This window comes from Echiichthys vipera (genome assembly GCF_963691815.1).
Source record: "Echiichthys vipera genome assembly, chromosome: 10".
Classification (NCBI taxonomy): Eukaryota; Metazoa; Chordata; class Actinopteri; order Perciformes; family Trachinidae; genus Echiichthys; species Echiichthys vipera.
The window spans coordinates 9998919-10019981 of record NC_139835.1 but is presented as its reverse complement, the minus strand read 5'-3'; the positions used below and the strand labels follow the sequence as shown (position 1 = coordinate 10019981).

General features: G+C 38.3%; 1 protein-coding gene across 1 annotated transcript in view; it reads left to right on the top strand.

Moving 5' to 3' along the window:
- ramp1 (receptor activity modifying protein 1) overlaps window positions 1-21063 on the top strand; it is a gene marked incomplete at both ends in the record, with an annotated part of 68255 nt that overhangs the window by 20440 nt on the left and 26752 nt on the right. The gene's annotated exons all lie outside the window — the stretch shown is intronic.

Genomic DNA, 21063 nt, shown 5'->3' with positions numbered 1-21063 from the left:
ATGTGACTTCTAAACCAATACAGAGTTATTATTCAAAAACCATTCGACTTAACACTAAACTCACTGAACTATTTGGGTTTAAAAGGGTGTAAGTTTACCTGTATCACAAGATAGAAAAAAGTATTTTGTTTTCCAGCCTAATGTTATTTAAATTAGTCATTCAGTCATTTTCGAGTAGACGCAGGTAAACTACATGGTTAAAAATGAACTTTTATGTCCACCAGCAGCACATTTTACCAGCATTTGGCTATTGGTCATTGCTAATTTCCAACTGATGCTCTGTGTAATTGTACTCATCTGTTTCAAGCCCAATCTCCTTATTTTGGCTGTGATGTACTCACGACCAGGGACTTATGGTACACTTTACTACACATAGGCATTTTTCAATTAAAACTATTTCAACCAACACTACTGACTGAAAACACAACAGATTTAAGCTTTTCCCGAATCTGTAACTCAAGAGATTTCAGTGCACAAGGACAGACTAAGAAAAAAAAAATATATATATATATTTTGAGAGCAAATCCCTGAGTTTGTGTGCACCGAGCTCAAAATCTGCTCAGTTTCCTCCAGTTGTTTTCTCAGATTGTGAGCACTCGAAGGAAGCCTTACTGACACTCAAGACATCAATTGACACGCATGATTGTGTCTTCGCTCACTCTCAGACCTCATTTGGTGTTTATAAATCATCTCCTTTGTGACTGTTGTGTGCTTGTTCAAATATTTTTTCTCTAATGATCTTCCATTTTCATCGTTTGTTGTCTATGTGTTCCAGTTGACAATCTGTGTCGGCATACTGTAGGCTCACAGTACATGATTAAAATTTCCTCTCCTTCGACCAACTCACACTGCATCCTCACTGGTTCAAGTCATTTTTGTTTTTTTCATTTATGCTGCATTGGTTTCTTTCACCAATGTAAAGCTATTTTTGTCAGGGCAGATGCACTTCCTAACAGTGTGAGGTGAAAGATTCGACTTGCTCATTAACACAGTTGGAGCAGCGGCAGTGGCCGTGACACACATCTCATGGAGGCATTAAAGTTACAAAATTCATGCTACTTCATTAAATCTGAGCTCAGTCAAATGAACACACAGACAATCAGTTTTAGAATCAATATGACTCCATGATGGGTCATTTTCAAACAAGAACTGCTAACAGTAAAGTAAGCATTCTTTTAATGGTGTCAAATTGGCAAATATTTAGAAAGAAAGATATTTTAAAAGTAACCTGCAGCATAACTTTCATTAGATCGTACCCACATGTGTCCATGTTAACACTGGCATAACGTGCAGGCATCACCCGGGGTTTTACCAGGACTGTTGTTTTTTTTTTTAGCAGCAGGGGCAGGTAGCAACTTATAACACATATTTTAACAAACTTATCTGAAATTCAATCAGGAATATCTGAATCTATAGTTTATATAAACAGCAGTAGTTTTTACTGACGTTAACTGATAGTTACGTTACCGGTAATATCATTCACTGGGCTCTAATTTAATCAAATGACAGGGAGAGTGCAATGTCTGGTTACAAGCAGTGTTTTGTTCACAGACTAGAGCTTTTATTGTGAAAGGTAAGGAGGAAGAAGTTGAGCTCTCTGCAGAGGGCAATGTACATTGCAGAAACCCTGTCAGCACTTGGGCTTTAAAGCAACATTCTAACACCAGGATAACCTGTAATCTGGGTTGCCACTGTTGTTGATCTCTCCCAAATTTTGGATCAAATTCCTGCTGGAACATGTTCGATTGTGTAACTTTTGGTTTAGAAGCATTTATTGATGTTTTTCATGGTCGAAAGTGCCACTATACTCCACTACGGTCAGTCCCTGACTGCAGTGACAGATGGTAGCAGTGTCACGCTGCAGCAGGGTTTAAATAACTGTCTGTTGAAACGTGTTGAAGCCAAAGTGTCGACACCTGTGCTGTGTGCCCATGTCAACACTTGTGTTGAGTGCAATCTAGGAAGGAGACATTTTATCTGAATAATTATTATTACCACCTTTATTTTCATTCAGAAATATACTTTTTCCTGATAATTAGGGTGCAACAAAACATCTTTACTAGAGTGCAACAACCGAGTTCAAGTGGTGTTATAATGCTTTTGTGCCAGCTTTCAAGGAACTAGCTTCTCATCAACATAATGAACAGCTCAAGGATGCTTCTCACAGCTTGGAGCTGATGTGTTTCTGCATGTGCTCTTGTGCTTCTTGGAGTTTTCTTCTTTTTTTTTTATCTCTCTTTTTTTGTTTTGCAATGATATTTAGTTTATTCTGCATACTAAATTGACAAACTTTTCCCCTCTCCTTTACTTTTACTGCCATGATGAATTTACAAGTGTGTTTAGATTTTCCTATTTCCTCTTCCTTTTAGTTCTAATTTTGTTTTTTACATATCATCAATCGCACGTGATGACTCTAGGGATTGTTTGTCAGCACTGAGACTTTGACAACACATTTCTTATGCATAGCAGCACTCTGTTTCCTGTAGCTGCTCTGCTAAGTAAGGTTGGTTGAATGTAAATAGTTCACCTTTAATATCTAATTGTTGCAAGGAAGAAAAATATGACTTTATTCTTCCTTTGAAAGAATACAGACACGTATCACAGCGTGTCTTTAACTGCCTGTTAACGGCCCTTTGGTCTTTGTAGATAACGTGCTACAGTGGTGCTGCAGCTCATCCTATTGTTGTGTGTCCTTTTTATCCATGTTAATTGTATGATATAACCAGAGAGACCCTGTCAGAGCAGACCTTTATCTGTGTTGAAAGCCTTGCTTGCTATAATAATAAGCTGGTGATGGATGGGACTCAAATTGACAGAGATAGATGTGGCAGGCACACACACATATAGTCCACCTCTTCAGTAATTGTCACAATATATGGTGTGCGTGTCTTTGTGTGAGGGGGTGGAAAAGCATGCATATAGAGTATATGTGTCTCTTTGTGTAGGTGTAAGGGTGGGTGTAGGTTTGCAAAGGTGTGTCTATTTGCTATGTGTAATAAATGTGAGCTGTCTGTCAAAGAGGAGACACACACTGGCTTCACTCATTATTCTATCATGTGTAAGTGTGAAAAAACATGCATTCAGACATCTTCACTTGCATGAGGTTTCTATCAAAGGGAGGGAAAGGGCACTGAACCCATGCAGTGTGTCTTCAAACACAGTTGTTTGTTTAGTGTCCTCACTTCTATTTATCTTCTTGTACATTGATTCGCTTAAGCTGAACTGAGTGAGTTCTCTCACTGATATGCTCTGCCGAAAAGCTGCTGACGAGGGCTGACTACTGACAATGGTGTGGGACACTTTACAAAAACTAGGATGATGGTGTGTCCCTGCCTTAAATGACTACTTTTAGGATTTTTATGACCGTTTTGACTGCCAAGTGCTTATTGTGAGTTCAAACTTTTCCAAACTTTTCCAAACCATTTCAGGAGTGCAGTCAGACAAGATAGCTGAGTGGATTGGCCATTACGAATTCAGAAAAAAAGTCAGAGTTAAAAACAAGATTGTGGACTTCATGGAGCGCAAGGCTTGCAGATTCAGTATCAATGTCAAAGACCCCATTTACATTTATAGATTAGTCATGCGTCGCTGTCAGATATAAATAATATTATTATTAGGTATTATTATTAGATAATAAATCTAAATGTAGCAGACAGACATAAATTTGATTCTAGCCAGATGTTAAAATGGTGTAAAAGCATCTGTCTCTGTCCACACTACTACATTCTTTAGCTATGTCCATGCCTTGAGTCTATTGGAGCTGGCATTTTCGAGTCCCTAATATGTCATCCTCAAAATACCCTTGTGTATAAGGAGGAGAGAGACCATGTGTTCACCAACCAATGCACTGTTTTTTTTCTCTGATATAGAGCACTGGTCTTTCTCTGTGATGCTGATGTGATAATGAAGCTTCTCTGTGATGTATCTTCACGGTTTCAATGGAGACAAAGTAGAGAGAGGAAGATTTATTAGTTTCAGCTAGCCTTGCTGTATATTGCACTGCAGCACACACACTCTCTCTATATCTATCTATCTATCTATCTACCTACCTATCTATCTATCTATCTACCTATCTATCTATCTATCTATCTATCTATCTATCTATCTATCTATCTATCTATCTGTCCAGTCTTTATTTAATACAAAATCAGTTATGAATGCAATTAAAGTCCTCTTACACCGAAGAGCTAGCAATCTCTACAGCCTAATCCCTGTGATAACAGTCTGATTAACTCCCAGATCATACTGATATGAGGGTAACCATGGGATCATGCATTATTGTGCCTTGTTGCTGAGTCTAATGCAGGGAATTTAACATGGTTTGATCCTGGATGGCGTATTAGTCCCAGTAATGAAAAAGGTATGAATTAGAATGATTACAAATTAATGTAATTTCTTCACCACTTTTCACACAAAACAGTGCTGCAGCTCTCAGCCTACGGACTGAAACCTCTTCATCGCTACCGTGCCACTTGTACCACCACTTCAGTCATCTACAGCGCTATATATACACCTTCGGGGAGGGGTTATCTAATCACATCAAGTATGATAATTCTCAACACATTTTTGTGATTTGTGATCGGGCATACAGTACAAGGTCCATTTATTTGGTTAGTTTTCCCCGGTTTGTGCTTTCTTATCAGCTAAACCTTTAAGAAAATATTTACAAACAAAGATAAGATTAAATTGTTCAGGCTTTACTTGTACTTTTTATTCCACCAACCAATTCAGACAGGAGACTGGCCACAATAGTAATAGAGACAAATAGGTCTGTATGTATGAGTGTTTTTGTACAACTGCAAAACAGAAGAGAGTTAGGTGAGTTTATCGTATGTTATATCATGAATCATGTTTTACCTGAAAAGATTCCCAGGAATCATTCATTTTAAAGTCAAAAATAGCTTAATGATGTTGAATATTTAATGAAAACAAGTGTTTGGGCAGGTTACGCAAACAAAGAGATAAGCTTTGGAGATATTTAGGCAACTTTATGGATACAAATCAAGTAATATTTGTACATGCACTTTATCAGTGAGCCATTATATCTTAACCGCCTCGCTTTATCACCCATACTTTAAGGCACTCTTCTTGAATTCTAATTGTAATCTTCTGTCATAGAAAAATACATATGAAGGCTTCTCTCGTTTTCCTCTTTCTTTCCAATTTTTTTCATGGTTTCTGCTGACGACTATGTGGTTGTGATTCAGAATATAAATCATTTTCATGACCCTTACTATGTAGAAGTTCCTGGTAGTGAGTTTTTGCTCTACACTTGTAGCGTTTGTTTTCTTTGAGAGCCTGAAGCAGTGATGTAATAGAGGATGTGGCTTCATATTAAAGAGTCTCTTTGAGTTATCTGTGAAACATTCATGAAAATCTGTCTCACACCACTAAAAGTTTGATATGAAGGGAAACATGTGTATTGACTCTCTTGCAGAGATTAGATAAAGCAGCCGGTTGGCTTAGCTTAGCACAAAGACTGGGAAAATGCACCGAGCAGCCCCTCTAAAGCTCCCTAATTGCCATAACTCATTTGTGTATAAAGTATCAAGTATAAAATAAAAAGAGAAATTCATATGTCCAGTTTTTGTTTATTGACCTATATACAACCACATGTATCTCTACTGGTACTCAATAAATACTCAGAGTTCAGAATCTCTGGGTTATATTCTTACCTTACAGCTTCAGGACAGTCATGTATTCACAGGGTTTGTCTCATCTTGAAATACAGTGATTTGTTTTGACAGCAGCACTTTCCTTAACCGTCAAAGATTAATGAATAATTTACGCCCTGACATCGGAGCTGTGGGCACATTGAAAGAAGAGGTACATCACTCTATAGCACATTACAAGATTCCATTTGTTTGCCCAAACTATAGCTATTTGGTGCCTGGTTTAGTAAAACACATTCAGGATTAGGTAGATAACCTTTCTCTTTTTCCTCTGTTTCTTCTGAGCAGTATAGTTCTGGAGTAAATAAAGTGGGGAAATGTGAAAATACACTTCACTGTTTCTTTTGTTCTCATACTCGTCTGAACTATCGGTAACAGGCAGCAGCACCAGATTCACAAGGCTTAAGTTGTGTAAAATGCACATCAGCAGTATACTTTGTCCACAGTTCTTTCTCTTTATTCTGTACTCTGTAGGCAGTTGAGATTTGCATTTTCCCCTCTAAAACACAGTGGAAGATGCTGAGCAGTTAGTTTTATTACTTTCTGCTGCAATTTATCTGGAGAAAAATATCAATGCTATTTTACCATGAAGCAGATTGTATGCACTGTTGGACACTAACATTTTTCTGAATAAGCTACTGAATAAAGAAGTGTGTAATACCCTAAGGCTGCACTGATAAAAGTGTGTCCACTGCCTTCTCAGCACCAAACAGTTCACAGGCAAAGTTAGCCACTGGCTGGTGAACATAGTGGAACATTTGGCAGCTAAAGAGCAAGATATTTCCCTCAGGATTAAATGTAGACCAAAATAGAGCTAAATGGGGGTTTAGACTTACATTCATCAGATGCCAGAGGACATGAATCCAACAAATGTTAATGTTGCTCTATGTCAGATTTTATGTCTGATTATATCTGTTTGTTATGTTTGCCAGATCAACTTTGTTACTATCTCAAAACTAAAATTAGGAATATGTTTAACCCCTTACTGTCTGTTAGGTGACATGTTAACCTGTCAGTCACTGGTGATTGGTTAGAGCAATTTTTTCTGGTGTTACCTTTAGTATTTAAAGCACTATGAGAGTGAATGCACCAGCTTTTTGTAGCCTCACTGTGTTTGCATGTATTTTGAGCCCAGTAGCTGCAGGCTGTATTCAAATTCAGTTGACACACATTGCAGTGAGGCATGCTCTGGGCTTTAATAAGAACACTTAGAGCACCTGGGAGGAACAGAGTGCCTTGTTAATCTCCACGGCCGTCGCTGTGTCACAAGCCCCTTTCACATAGGCACTGTAACACCTGAACTTATGAAGACATTGCCAGAAGGAACTGTACGTGAGAACACAAATGTCTGAATCAGTTGGACCTGACATTAAACAGACTTTACCCTGCCAGTTCCCGATTGCAAAATCGATGTAATGTCCAATTAAGCCCATTTGCGAATGGAGCCGCTCGTTGTGTGAGCGAGTGTGTATGTTGATGATCTTTCTGTCAGAAGGAAAACAAACATCCCCGGGTGAAGAAAAAATGTTGATTTACATGAAGCACCTATATTGTCATCAAGAGGTTTATATGATATCTTACAAAAAGTTACGCACAACAATTAGTTTGATATCAAACAAAATATATTAGTAATATAGTAAAAATAGTTTGAGCAGCAATTGCAAAAAGCCTGCACAGAGATACCAACGAAAATGTCTAACTGTAGCGATGATGAGATTCAGGAACCTCTGTTGGTAAGGGTAAGAATAGATTCAAGAAATGTTCACCGATTACATGACCACAGTGTAACTGGCATCATGATTTGCCTCCTGCTGGTGCCAACAATCGTCTAAACCAAATAGTATCTCCAATAGGTGAGAACACATCTGACACAGACAATCTCATGTTCGTGCTACATATGAGAAAGGGAAACACCGGAAAATGTCGGGACCTGATTGTGAGGACATTGTTTGAAGTTCATATGTGAAACTGGCTGTGAATATAGGATAGACTTTGCGTTTTGTGAAAAGGTTGCAATAAAGTTAGACCAGAACTGAGAGATTAAAGGAGTAAATTGGTCTTTTTGGTAATTCCTTAGGGGAAATGTTTCCTCTCTCGCTCTGTCTGTCTATTTAATTATGTGAATACTTTTATCTTCTAAGTGTTCTTCACCCCCTAGGTCTACAGCAGTCTGATTAGGACTGCAGAGGGAGGAAAGCATTTATTATGTGTACGTAAGGGTGAGTGACAGCGCTAGAGGTAAAACTGTAATACGATGTAATGATGGCAGCTGACGCTCTGCTACTGGCGTTCCCCTCCGCTAATTCATCAAAACATGCACAGTGCGTGAAACAGAGGAAGAGTAACAATGACTCACATGTATCCAACTGTGAAAAACAGCCAATTTATTGTACATGTCAGCAGTTCACTGAGGTTTTTTTCATTTGTTTGGTCTCTTTGTAATCAGAACCCCCCCTGAAAAAAGTGAATTGGTAGGTAATTGCTGACCTCACACTGTGGCCACTGCACGGAAAATTAGTTTGACCTTTTTTTGCTGCCTGCATTGCCCCATAATTTATGACAAAGGGGTATAACAGCAAGTTCTCTGACATTAATTGATCGATGAACATGTTGAGTGAACATTGAGACAAAATTGAAAATTGAATTGCTTGCAATACATCATTGTTGTTCATTCTTAAAAGAATTTTCGGATTTCTGACAGGAGAAAGTGCTGCAACTGGATGTATCAGTCATATGACACACTGTAGACATACAGTATATCATGATAACGTCACCACTAGTGTCATCAAGTCAAAAGACTTGGCTATTAATACCAAGGCTGGATTTCTTAGTGGGGAAAAAGGGCACCTGTCCTGGAGCTCCAGACTTCTAAGGGCCTCCAATATAAGTTGGCTGTTCATCATTTTTTAAAGGCATTGGCATTATTAAAATGCAATATCAACTAATAAGAGTCCTTGGTTTTCTTATGTTGTGGCCCTGATAGTAGGACCCTGTGTCAAAATCAAAATCTAAAGCAACTGTTTAACACATTGAATAAGATTAATCTTTTCATGGTGGAAAGGTAGATGATAAAATACCTATACCATTCTTATAACTCTATCTCTAACCAGACAGTTTTTTGACTTAGGGACATTGCCAGGAAACTAGGTTAAAGGAAGAAAGCAACTTAGCTTAAATCTCAACATATTGAACTATTCCTCTACGACCTTACTTGTTGTAGCTAATATGTGTAAAAATTAATATAACTAAATACAGTTGTGTTTTACCAAATTGCTTCATATTAATTAACACACAAAACCTGGGGCAAGGCAGTATAATTTAAACACTGGAGTACTGGCTGGTTTATGGGTGTCTTGGGAAATAACGGTATATCATTAGCTTTGTATAGATGATGATGAACAGAGTTATTTTAGCGTTAGGCTACATGATGCATTGGCTTAACATCAAATGGAAACACAAAAAGTAGTTAAAGAGGTTAATATTTAATTATTTTAGATATGCTGAACATATATCACTAAATAAAAATTGTCACTTCTAATCTGCGTTCTCACAACTTTGACCCCCGAACCAAAAATCTTGGCTCTTTCACCGAGCAGGTGGTCAAATTTTTGTACGTGCATGTTCATAAAGTACTTTGAAAGCTTGCACCATGCAGACCGCAGGACAATTTAGCAAGAAGTGAAAAAGTATATGTCTACAATCTTTCTGAATGAACATGTGACACATGGAGGATAACCATTTTCCACGAATATTCAAAGGAACATTACATTGTGCGTATTTATTCATCTCTGCTCATGAGGAGAGATGAGAGAACAGTGGAAGAACAAAAAGGCAGAAACAATATTAGCAGATAGAACAGGTGTTCCCAAAGAACAAACAGGAGATAGAATGAATCAAACAGGGACCCGAAGTTGGCACCTTGTCAACAAAGACACCAAAATGTAATTTTCTTCCAAACCTAAAGGAAAGGTTAACCTGGAACATGGTTGGTATTAAAAGAGGAGAACAAATGAATCTTGTTTTCATTTAGTTCGACTGCTTCATGTTTCATCTGCAAGGAGGAAGCTTCTTTTCTACACAAATACAAATACAAGTAGCTATTGAAACATTCAGCACATGAGATTGAGGAAAGGGGAGAAAAAGTTGCTCAACTTGAAAGTGTACGGAGATTACATTTACTGTTGAAAAGAAAAAGAAAAGAACACTGGTGGGATTTTTCTCAACGCATCAACGGGAACATGCCCTGATTCTGGAAAGACAAGGATGCAGAGTTAAAGATATAATTCGTAAGATTTTCATCTATTTAATTGTCTGCTAAATTATTATCTATCAAAGAGTGAGTTAAAACAATGGTGATTGATCAGATGACCCACTAAGCGCATGTATTTGCTGCTTTGCTGAGAAATATGATCTGTGTGTTTGTGGCGACATTCCCTCACTAAAATCAAATGCGGCGCAGAGTTAGTGGCGTTTTTTTCATCAGTCAGTAGCAGTTTGTTTGCTCTGGTGGAGCTCATTACTGGTGATTATGCTGCGTTTCATTGGACTCGGACATCTTGAAGTTCCAACTTCAACAAGTAAAAATGCAAGTTGGAATTTCGACTCAGACTCGCTCTTTTGTGTCTGACCAGGGCAGGTCCATCTCATTACTGGTAACTCACAATTGCGGATCAACAGACAGGAAAAGAAGACCATTCATCTTCATATGACCAACTAATGAAAGCTCTTGTACTTTGCAGAGAATTCCAATTTGTGTTTCTGTGAAGACATTTCCTCGCGCTGCAAGGTTGCTGGTTATGCTGCGTTTCATTATAATTGGAAATTGGAATCTTCCAACTCCTAAGTCAGGCTTGTAGTAAAAGGGAAAAAGCATAATAGTGTGTATGTGTGTGTGGGGGGGAGGGGAGGGGGGCGTTAAAAGGGTAACATGTATGGGATGGACCGTAAGTAGAGAGGTGAATGTGTTTCAGTAAAGTTTACAAAATAGCAACAAAAAAAGGTCATTATATCTTACTGCCAAAGAGGACGCTAGAAACAACCTATCTCAATTCTTAAGGATTATGACTTTGAATCATCCAAGTGTTTAAGACTCAGAGTGTGAACATCAGACAGACAAAGTTTGCACAGGAAGACCTTAAATGTGTGGGTATTTTAAATATGCATGAAAACTGTGTCACTTTACAGGATCTAAATGGAGCTGTCAGATTGGTGGGAAGAGAAACAGATCGCTCTTTTTCTCTTTCTCCTCTACTTCTGCATGAACTGAGATGATTCATGTCTAAAAAGTGTTTCAAAGTCAAGGAAGTGGGTGTTTTGAAGTTAGACCGGGCCACAGGCCAGTGGTGGTCAGAAATAAATCAGATCAAAAGCCAAAGATGAAGATATCCTTCTCTGTGAATCATCGCTGAGAAAATGACGACAGTGAGAGAGAAAGGTGGCGAGTAAGGATGCCGGTTCATTTGTGCGCATCAGATCTGGCTGCCTAATTAATCTTTGCCTTAGTCAGAAAACATCTGCCTGCTTCTGTTTGTCACTTTCAAATTGTAAGGATTAAATATGCTGCTATCGGTGAACAATTTCTGAAGGCTGGTCATCCTTGAGTTGTTGACTCAAGGATGACCAGCTTCCTGAAATTGCCTGCCACTACTGAGACTGACTCAACTGTCTGTCCTCAGTGAATCTGATGCCAGAACAGCTGCTACATGCCATAGACACAGAGTCCACTATTTATGAGGCAGTTTAGAGAATCTGTAGCATTTACTGCTTTAGTTTAGTAGTTTAATTTATGTACCAACTTGGGTGTACATAATGATGATGGCCACAGCTTATTTTCATAGCTGTGGCCATCATTCCTATCTGTTATTTTTATAACACTGTACTCACTGTACTTGTCATTTCTGAGATGTGAGCGACATTTCCATGATGAGGTCAGAGCAATAAACAGAAGCAGTTAGAAAATAAAACAGGTTGTTACGGTACAGATTCTCCTCATTCACTTTTCATACATATACCTGTAAGTAATGCACTATAATTCATATGTTATCGACATATTTATTACTGTAGAAATTACGTCTTGAGCAAATAAGGAAATCGGATGACGTAGTGTAAGAGCACCAAAATTTGCGTAGGGAGGAGGGTTGGGGTGTTGGATGGGTTCCAAAACACAGGACTTTCAACTGGGGAAGCATTGTTTGCCATACTACAAACTTCATCGTAACTAAGTTGTTTTAGTGCCTACATTTAACGGTCACCTTTTGTACCGTGTTAAATAGATATCAGATTTTAAGATATCATATGAATTGTTGTGCATAATCTTTGTAATAAATCGTACAAACCCATTGTTAAGAGTGTTGCACTGTAACAAGCAAACGCTTTAGCCAAATTTCTTTATTAAAACTGAAAAGTGAACGTAATATAAAAAGTCCTCATTTCACAGGAAAAACGAGTGAGTTTGAGCACAAAGTATATGAATATATATATATATATATATATGAAGAATATGTCAGAAGCTTGAGAACTATTCAATGCAACCCCAGGTAATAATCCAGAATGCAAGGGCATAAGGTCGCTTGGAATGTCTACCAAAAAAAAAAATCTACACTCCGAACTGATGCATTCACAACATGTTTGTTAACTAGTGCAAAATACCAGAACAGACCAACATGACGATGTTTAATCATTTAGTCATGTGGTGAAATATTCCCAGAGCTGACGGACAACCTAGTGAATCTCTTGACGATGGGAATACTGTTACTGGTTGTCAGGATGGAAGTCGAAATCCAAGCCTTGGGCATGGAAAGCAGTTATGTCGAATCATAGGCATTTGTTATCTGATATCTTTAAGGCATGCTGCTTTTATATATTGGCTTTTTTCACAAATTGGAGAGGAATGATCACTGGAGTTGGATGCTCAGTGCATAGGTCCATAACAAATTTAAATGCCTTATCTCATTAGAGGGGTAGAAACAGTGTAATAATCAGCAGGGGAAATGATTACTCTAGACTGGAATTGGATTTGGAGTAAAAGTGACAGGGTTATCAAAGAGAAAATTCACAGGATGAAGATGGGAAATAATATGGCAAAAAGGGAATACAATGTTTCATCTGTTGTAATTTATTTAGTCTGAATATGCTTGCTTCCTGTCAAATAGGACCTGTCTGTTGTCTGCTGCAGAGGCCACGCCTGAAACATTTCAAAACATCTCAAATCTGCTTCGTCAAAGCATCCTCAAGCAGTACATTGAAATTTGCATTATTCTCTCAGGAGTTGACTTACTGCCAGCCTGCTGCTGTGTGTATTACTGTGGGGTGCTGCAGAGGAACATGTTAGATATTCATGAGAAAAAACTCACTGAACTCAACAGTAAATTACAAGACAGATAACAAATTTCTGTTCATGAATATTTGTGATGGCTGTTGGTTTTCTCCAGATTTTATCTTGACTGGTTAGTCATCACTTTCACATGTTATCCATTGGATCCTTTCTATATCCATAAATAAACCAAATCAAACCAAATTTCCATTGGAGATACATGCAGCAACTAAAATCTGATCCCTATGCTAATTTGTGATATATGGGGAGATTTGAGAGGAGAAAACAATTGGTAAGCAGTGTGCAAGTTTAAACTTACTGTAAAAAGGGCTAATGCAACGTAAACTATAGTTCACACAGATTAAAATGAACTTTCATAGTTCACAGTGTTATTTTAGCCTAGAAGTTTGCAGTCCCAATTATCCAGTTCACGTACATTTCTTCCATTTTTGTTTTTTTTAATGAGCTGCTCTGATCTATTCTGTTTGAGTAGAACCTCCTTCTGGATGCTTCAACAGTTTTGTTTCAAACTGTGGCCTACGTTTTTAAAATAGAATCTGTACTGCTTTGTTGAAAAAACTCCCTCAAATAGTGATATGAACTGGCTTTAGCAGTACCTGTTTCTGCCAGTTCCGCTAACAACATCTGCACTTTTGTCCAAGTCTGTACAACCATCAAACAGTGTTTCCCTCCTGTTAAAATATGTAGTTATCGTAAGGGAGAGAATTTGGTTCAGGTTACTCATATCTATGGGGGAACGGTCTTCGAGACCACAGTGGTATGCCGGGGGCCATAAAACATTTTTAGCTAGGCCTGTAAAGAAACTGTTACAGTAGTCCAGCCTGCTAAAGATAAATGCATGGACAAGTTTTTCCAAATCCTGCTGAGACATAAATCCTTTTAACCTTGGTATATTCTGATAGTCAGCTGACTTTGTAATTGTTTTAATGTGAGTTTTGAAGTTCAGGTCAAAGTACACCTAAGTTTCTGGCTTGGTTCGTGGTTTTAAGCATTACCATTTGAAACTGGTTGCTGACTTTGGATCATTCTTCCTTTGCTCCAAAAACAATAATTTAAGTTTTTTCTTTGTTTGATTTGATAAAGTTCTGCTACATCCAATCATGTATTTCCTCAATGCATCTGGTCAGTGCTTGTATTGAAATATATCCGCTGATATTGTTATGTATTGAAACTCTGTGTCGTCTGCACAGCTATGGTAAGATATGTTGTTGTTTTTCATGATTTAAGCCAGTGGAAGCATGTAGATGTTAAACAGAAGAGGCCCCAGAATGGATCCTTGGGGAACACCACATGTAATTTTTGCCCGCTTAGATGTGACCTTTAGACACAAAGTAGTTCCTGTCCTTCAAGTAGGATTCAAACCATTTTAATACCATGCCAGATAGTCCTGCCTAGTTTTCCAGACGGTCTAGTAATATGCTGTGATCAGGCTGTGGAGATGGGAGTGGGGCAGGGTGTGAATTTGGTCCCAGCAGTGACTAGCTGTTTCATGTGGTCAGTGAGCTCCAAGTGAGGGGAGGAGGGGGAAAGGGTAGATGTAGAGAATGTGGACCTGGGCGGGGTTTGGGGTGGAGAGGTCAGCAAGTTTGCCGGCTAGGCAGGAGTTGGGGCTGAAAAATGAAGCCCAACTTTACAGAAGAAATAAACATGTTTACAGCCTGGTACAATTTTTATGTCTTTTTTTATATAAGTCACACATTTATATTATATTAAAGCTTTTAGAAAGTTCTGCATGATTAAGGGCATAGCTGTTTGAGTGATAGGTAGGAGCTGTCACAGACGAGCATAGACTGGAGACTTCATCTGGCCCGCCTCAGCTCCACCCCCAATCCACCTCTTTACCCATTTTTGGATTAGCCTGGAGGTAGGTGGATTCAGGCACTGCCAAGATGGCAACAGCTGGAGCCACCCACATTGGACTTCACAATGGCTCTACGGAAACCAATGGTGACATCATGGAAACTGCATCCAGTCTTTTGCACAAAAAAACATGAACATGTTCAATGGACAGCTCTCTTTTAGTGGGTAATGGGTTTACAACATTGTTTGTAAATATTACGGAGGCTGTATTTTGCCCAGAACCTTAGTTTAATTCCATAGAGTTGTAACACGCTGTGAAGTCATGAGTCATGCGTTTCCCCTGCCTCGTCTATATTAAGATCATCATTTCATCTTGCATGACTCTCATCATATGCTGCACATCTGCTGCATCGCTCTGCGCTCACTTTCATATGCATGTAACCATAGTACCTGAATCTTTCATCTGTGTTCCATCTTGGTCTATTTGCTTTCATTTCATACTAATTCCCTGTGACAACTTGTGTTTTTAACATCTTGTGCATGTTTCTGTTTATTTCAGAGCATCTCAACATTTTTAAAGTCATACATAACCCCAGGCTATTGCTCTGAAAAGCTCCAGATTTACTTAAAAGCAATAGCTCGTAGCACCAACAACAGCTGTCATACTAGACTTTTAGACTGGAGTGTGTGTATGGGCATACATGTGCTTAAATATTGAATATGCAAATATGACCTTTGAGGCATTCAAGAGGACAATGTGGTAAAAGAATTCAGTGTGAGTATGCAGCTTTGTTTGTTTTGCCGAAAGGCTTTTAATTTAGTTTATTTCCGAGTTTCTTGTGCATCTTGGATGATGATGATGATGATGATGATGTGAGCGCATAACATACTATAAATAGACACACACACACACACACACAAACACACACACACACACAATCACACACATGTACACAAACACACAAAGTCCACAGAGCCCCCTGAAGCTAACATCTGCATGGGTTAGAGACCCCACAGAGAGGAGAGAGGACCCAGCATGTGCCAGGTCAAAGGTCATCCGATGTTTAAGAATGCCATGGACTTCAAGTGCATTTTCTTGTTCTTGTGGCTTATTAAATCAGACAATTTGACTAAGAGCATGTTTGTATTTACAGAAGGAAGCTTGATGTGTGGGTCAAGTCAGGTTAAGTCAAGTTTATGTAGCCTACAAAGTGTCTCAGTGGGCTCCACTCCGAAACTCATCACACACACACACATCCAAAAATGTGTAATTGGGGTTAAAAGTGTGGGTATGTGGTCTGAGGGAGGCAACCCTGTCTCCTAGAAAATACATGTTTATTAATCTACAAAGGGTTGGGGTTCAACAGCACTTAGTATCAGCATTAAGCATAGAAACGTTGATTACCACAGTTGCATTCGTTATTGGTTTACATTTACATTCATTCATTCATTCATCTTCAACCGCTTGGCCCTGTCGGGGTCGCGGGGGGGCTGGAGCCGATCCCAGCTGACATCGGGCGTGAGGCGAGGTACACCCTGGACAGGACGCCAGTTTATCGCAGGGCACATAGAGACGAACAGAGACAGACAACCATTCACACCTACGGGCAATTTATTTTTTTATATAACTCACACATTTATATTATATTAAAGCTTGACATAAGCGGCCACAATGCTATGCATGCTCCCGTTACGCTCTTCTTCGTGGGTTTTTTGAATCCTCTTGGCAACAGCTCGCTAAGCTCCACTCTGTTTGTTCGTTTCTGTCTGGTTAAATCCGTGGTTAATCACCACATCAACGTCTCTTTCTACTCTGAAAAAAGAAAGGTTGACATAGAAAACTTCACCAGAGAATGGACAGAGAAGTTTTTGTTTCTGTCTCTGTTAAGCCTGAGTTTACTCTGCAGCCATATCTGAGTGGAAAGAGGATAAGTTGATAAAAATCATGCTACTCTACATTTATGTTACGTTCATTTTTGTCAGTCCAGTTTTTGATGAATAAACTAATGTTTCATATAAGCCTGGTAAAGTAACTAGTTACTGAAGTAATCAGATAAATGCAGTGCAGTAAAAAGTAGAATATTTCCACTGATTTATAATGAAGCAGAAGTATAAAGTAGCATGCAAATAAAATACTCAGTAAAGGAGAAGAACCTCAAACTTGTACTTTAGTCCAATAATTGAGTGAAAACCACTGGTTCACAGGTTTGTTCATTTAACAAAGTTTGTTTTTTTGACTAACTTGTTGCACTTTGAGGTCTATGACTACTATTTACACTGATAAAATAAAGACAATATACTGTATGTACTCCTATGTCACTGCATTGTTTTACAATATCCATTAATGTGATGCTCATATTTTTCCAGCCCCTCATTTTGGATCATTTTCATCAACCGGCCTCAATTCAAAATTAATTGAATAACCCTGATGTAGCCTTTATTCAGTCAATTCCGTGATTGCTGTTTGTGCGTATTTTAGTGAAAGAAATCCTATTTTCCTAATTTTTGGGGAAATTTGATAATGTATAAGTGTTTATATTCTTACCTAGAAGGCAAACAATTGTTTACCTTTTTGCCAACTAAATATGTAAACGCGTAAATGCAGCAATGTGTCTCCTACTGTTTTAAAATCTCACTTCACTTTCATTTAAGATTGTTACAGTTATCCCTAAGCAAGCTGCCTTATTATTTCAGTTTTTGCATGATTGCATGACATTTCCTTAAGAATATCTGAATTTTTTTTTTTTAATTATTAGGCTACAGATCTGATACATGGTATTTTTAGAATCTAAAAGAAATAGAAAAAAACAACCGAACCAAAAAACCGTGACCCCAAAACCGTGATATAACATTCAGTCTTTTGCCGTTTTAGTTTGGATGTAAAATCTCGGGTGTCGAAGTCCAAACTTTAAGCCTTTATAATCTGTCATCTGCTAAAAATCAGAACCCACAGAAACTTTGCACACTTTGTGTTCCCCTTACTTTTGTTTGCCTGGGGCACAATCGCCACTCTCTAATCTTTTGTACATCTTTTGTGCAAGCAGTACCATCCACATTCACAGTTGTCTTTAAAGTGCATCTTTGTATTTGTTACTTTGTTTGTCGTAAAGAGCTTGCTGGGAGACGTGTGTGAATTTACAAGATGCCATTTTGGATGATGACGTTCAAGTTCTAAAGGCTTTTGGCAGATTCTAAAAATCGCAGAACATCAAACCTGTTCCGAAGAATTTGAAAAAAAGAAAGGATTTGTAGTCTGTGTGTAAATGTGATTGACACAGCCTGAGGTCATATTTATTTTTACACTAAATGGGTGACAATTTCGAACGAAAGCTTAGGATTTGGTGTGCAAAGGTCTGTCAGGCTGAAAGGCGATCTCACTATACATAGTTTCAGCTCCAAATCAATATGTTGCAGGAGGAAATGGGAACATCTTCAATCAATCATGACCTTTCCTCCATATTCATCTGTCTCACAGTGAGTGTGAAGGTCTGGTATATAACATCAGTTTCACAAGGACAGATGTGTTTAAGAATTGGTTATATATATTTCATGATAACATTTTGTCAAGTTCCAGGAGCAAAGATTAGCTAGACAGGTGTTTTTCTCTGTAACACAAATATTTTTCTTCCATTTAGCTACTGATGGATAAATGTTCAGTTTCCTCACAACCAGGAGCCTCAGATATACACTTACTGAACAACTTTGTTTTTGTTTCAAGGCAACCTAACAGAAAGCTTTTGGCTATGCTGCTGCCTTGTGCTGGCGGCAATGCCTTTATTTAAACGTGTGATAACATAACTGGCAAAATTGAGGTCAAATGTTTTGGATGTGGCTCCACATTTAGTAAGAACGTGTTCAGCTAAAAAGGCAGGGCTTTCTTTGTGTTTATCCTGCAGATTGTGGCTCCTTTATTTAATTTTTACACTCTAGATTGTTATTATGGTCAGGCAATTTACAAATCAAGTAAAACATGTTAAGATCACAGCTTCACTATCAATGAATACTATCTCCCACTATGTTTTTGTTTTGGTGCAGGATTGAAACATTGATTGGAGTGCAGAAACTGTTGACATCATTATGTAATGTTTGTGTCCTTCAGGCTTTCTGACAAATCATCATGCATGCAACCGTACCAACATTGACACAGTTCAATTAGCCCACTCACGTAGAATGGAATTATTATGTGAATATTCAGAGCCGGCCTGAGGGCCCTGCAGCCACCTGGGATTTAGGTTATATATACATAAAATACTTTACCTTTCACTGTATTATTGTGTTTCATTGAATGTTTGGAATGATTACTCTTTTGCAAATTTACAATATAACATTATTTTAACAGTAACGTGGTTAAGTGGCATCGAGCATCTAGTCTGGCCTTTTTTAATCTTTAAGTTTGCATTCAAACTGATACTTTTTTTTTTTACCTTGCCTCATTTTAAAACAAACATGAATCAAAAACACACTTAGCCTCACACATTGCCTGGCTCAGTTATTTAAATAAACTGAGCCAGTTTATTTAAATACTGTATCAGTTCATTGATTCAAACTTAATTTCATTTATTCAGTGTCTGTAGCAATTGCCTTTATATTGAACACATTTGCAACACAATTTGCGCACAATATCAACATTCATCACCAACACAGGAAGTAGTGTGCCTTTTCTGCAGCAAAGTAGAGAGTAAGTAACTTGAATACGCAGGTTTATGTTTCAGCACAGACTTGCAGTTAAACCTCACTTTTAAAAAACCTTAACCACAATCATTCTCCAACCTTAAAACTGGAGTGTGGAACTTTTTTATAGGTTCTTGCCAAAGTAGTTCACACAGTGCTAATTAAGCCTATCATCACCAAAGAAAGCTCTCTATATTTCTCAGTGTACCAGAGTTGTGGTGTATGTGGCAACATTCCCTCGCATGGCGCAACGGAGTGATGTGTTGGAGCCGTCAACTAGCCAGAGCTAAAAGGGGTAAGAAGTGAGGAGAGACCAGTTTCCAGTTTTATAAACTTAACTGTACCGTAAAAGAGTTTATTTGCAATAACCACAATCTCTCCATAACTTTAACCAAACTGTAGCTACAACATTATTGTATGGTATTGTAGAACAAAATCATTTTACAGACCTGTCCAATTTCCATGTTTTTTTCTTGCAATTTCATCCATGACCATTAGCTTCCCCTAAACAATCAAGAGGTCCTAGTTGCCTAAACCTTACCACAGTTTAACCACAGAAAACAATTATATGCATCAGCTTTAGAACGGTTTTAGAACAGTCATTTAGGTTGGACAACTTAAAAAGCTAGACTGCTAGTATGAGTATGATATGCAGAATAAAACTCTCTCTGTCTTTCTCTCTCTCTCTCTCTCTCTCTCTCTCTCTCTCTCTCTCTCTCTCTCCCCCTCTCTCTCTCTCTCTCTCTTTCTCTCTCTCTCTCCTTTGCTCATCATTTATGTCTGTGTCTTTCACAAACATACACTCAAGCTTGATGTCTGATCTTGGATCTTTCCTTATATCTCTGTTTCTAGCTTCTTCTCTGCATCATAAGACATATAAACACAATTTCACAGAGAACAACAAGAGAGAAGTTGTAAGAAATCAAGAGGGAAGCTGGGGAAGGAGGGGTGAATAGAGATGTACAGTATATAGAAGTATGCAAATTCACTGAAGCAAAACATGAGGAACAGCAGGTTAGGAAGAAAACAAGGGAGGGAGAGTGTGTGTGTGTGTGTGAGAGAGAGAGAGAGAGAGAGAGAGAGAGAGTGAGAGAGAGAGAGGAGTGTTATGAGAATAAGGGAGAAAAACAAAAAGGTGAGAGGCATTGGACATAATTGGAGGCTGCAGGGAAACAGGGAGAGGAAGTAAAAACAAGAAAGACTATGTATATTATGTATAATGTCTACTTTCAGATAAACCACACTGTAAAGACATATTATGTTTCTATTTCACACATTTGTATGTCCAAATTAAAGCTGGGTCACGCCGTTTAGTTTTGGCATCATTGGGTAAAAAATCCATAATCCTTCTCTTGGGTCTGATTTCAGGCTTTGGCCAATCACAGTCACTACAGAGACAGAGTGTTCCTATAAGCTGTTGTACAAATGCCAATGTGTGTCAGCATCCCTTCAGGTGGTGAAAGGCTGATTCAATGGCAGAAAAATCCTACGGAAACATTTCCAGCGTTGAAAACGACTGCCAACACTCAAAGCAACCCACAAAAAAGAAGATGGACCTATGACTCCATCATGAGATGACAATAAAAG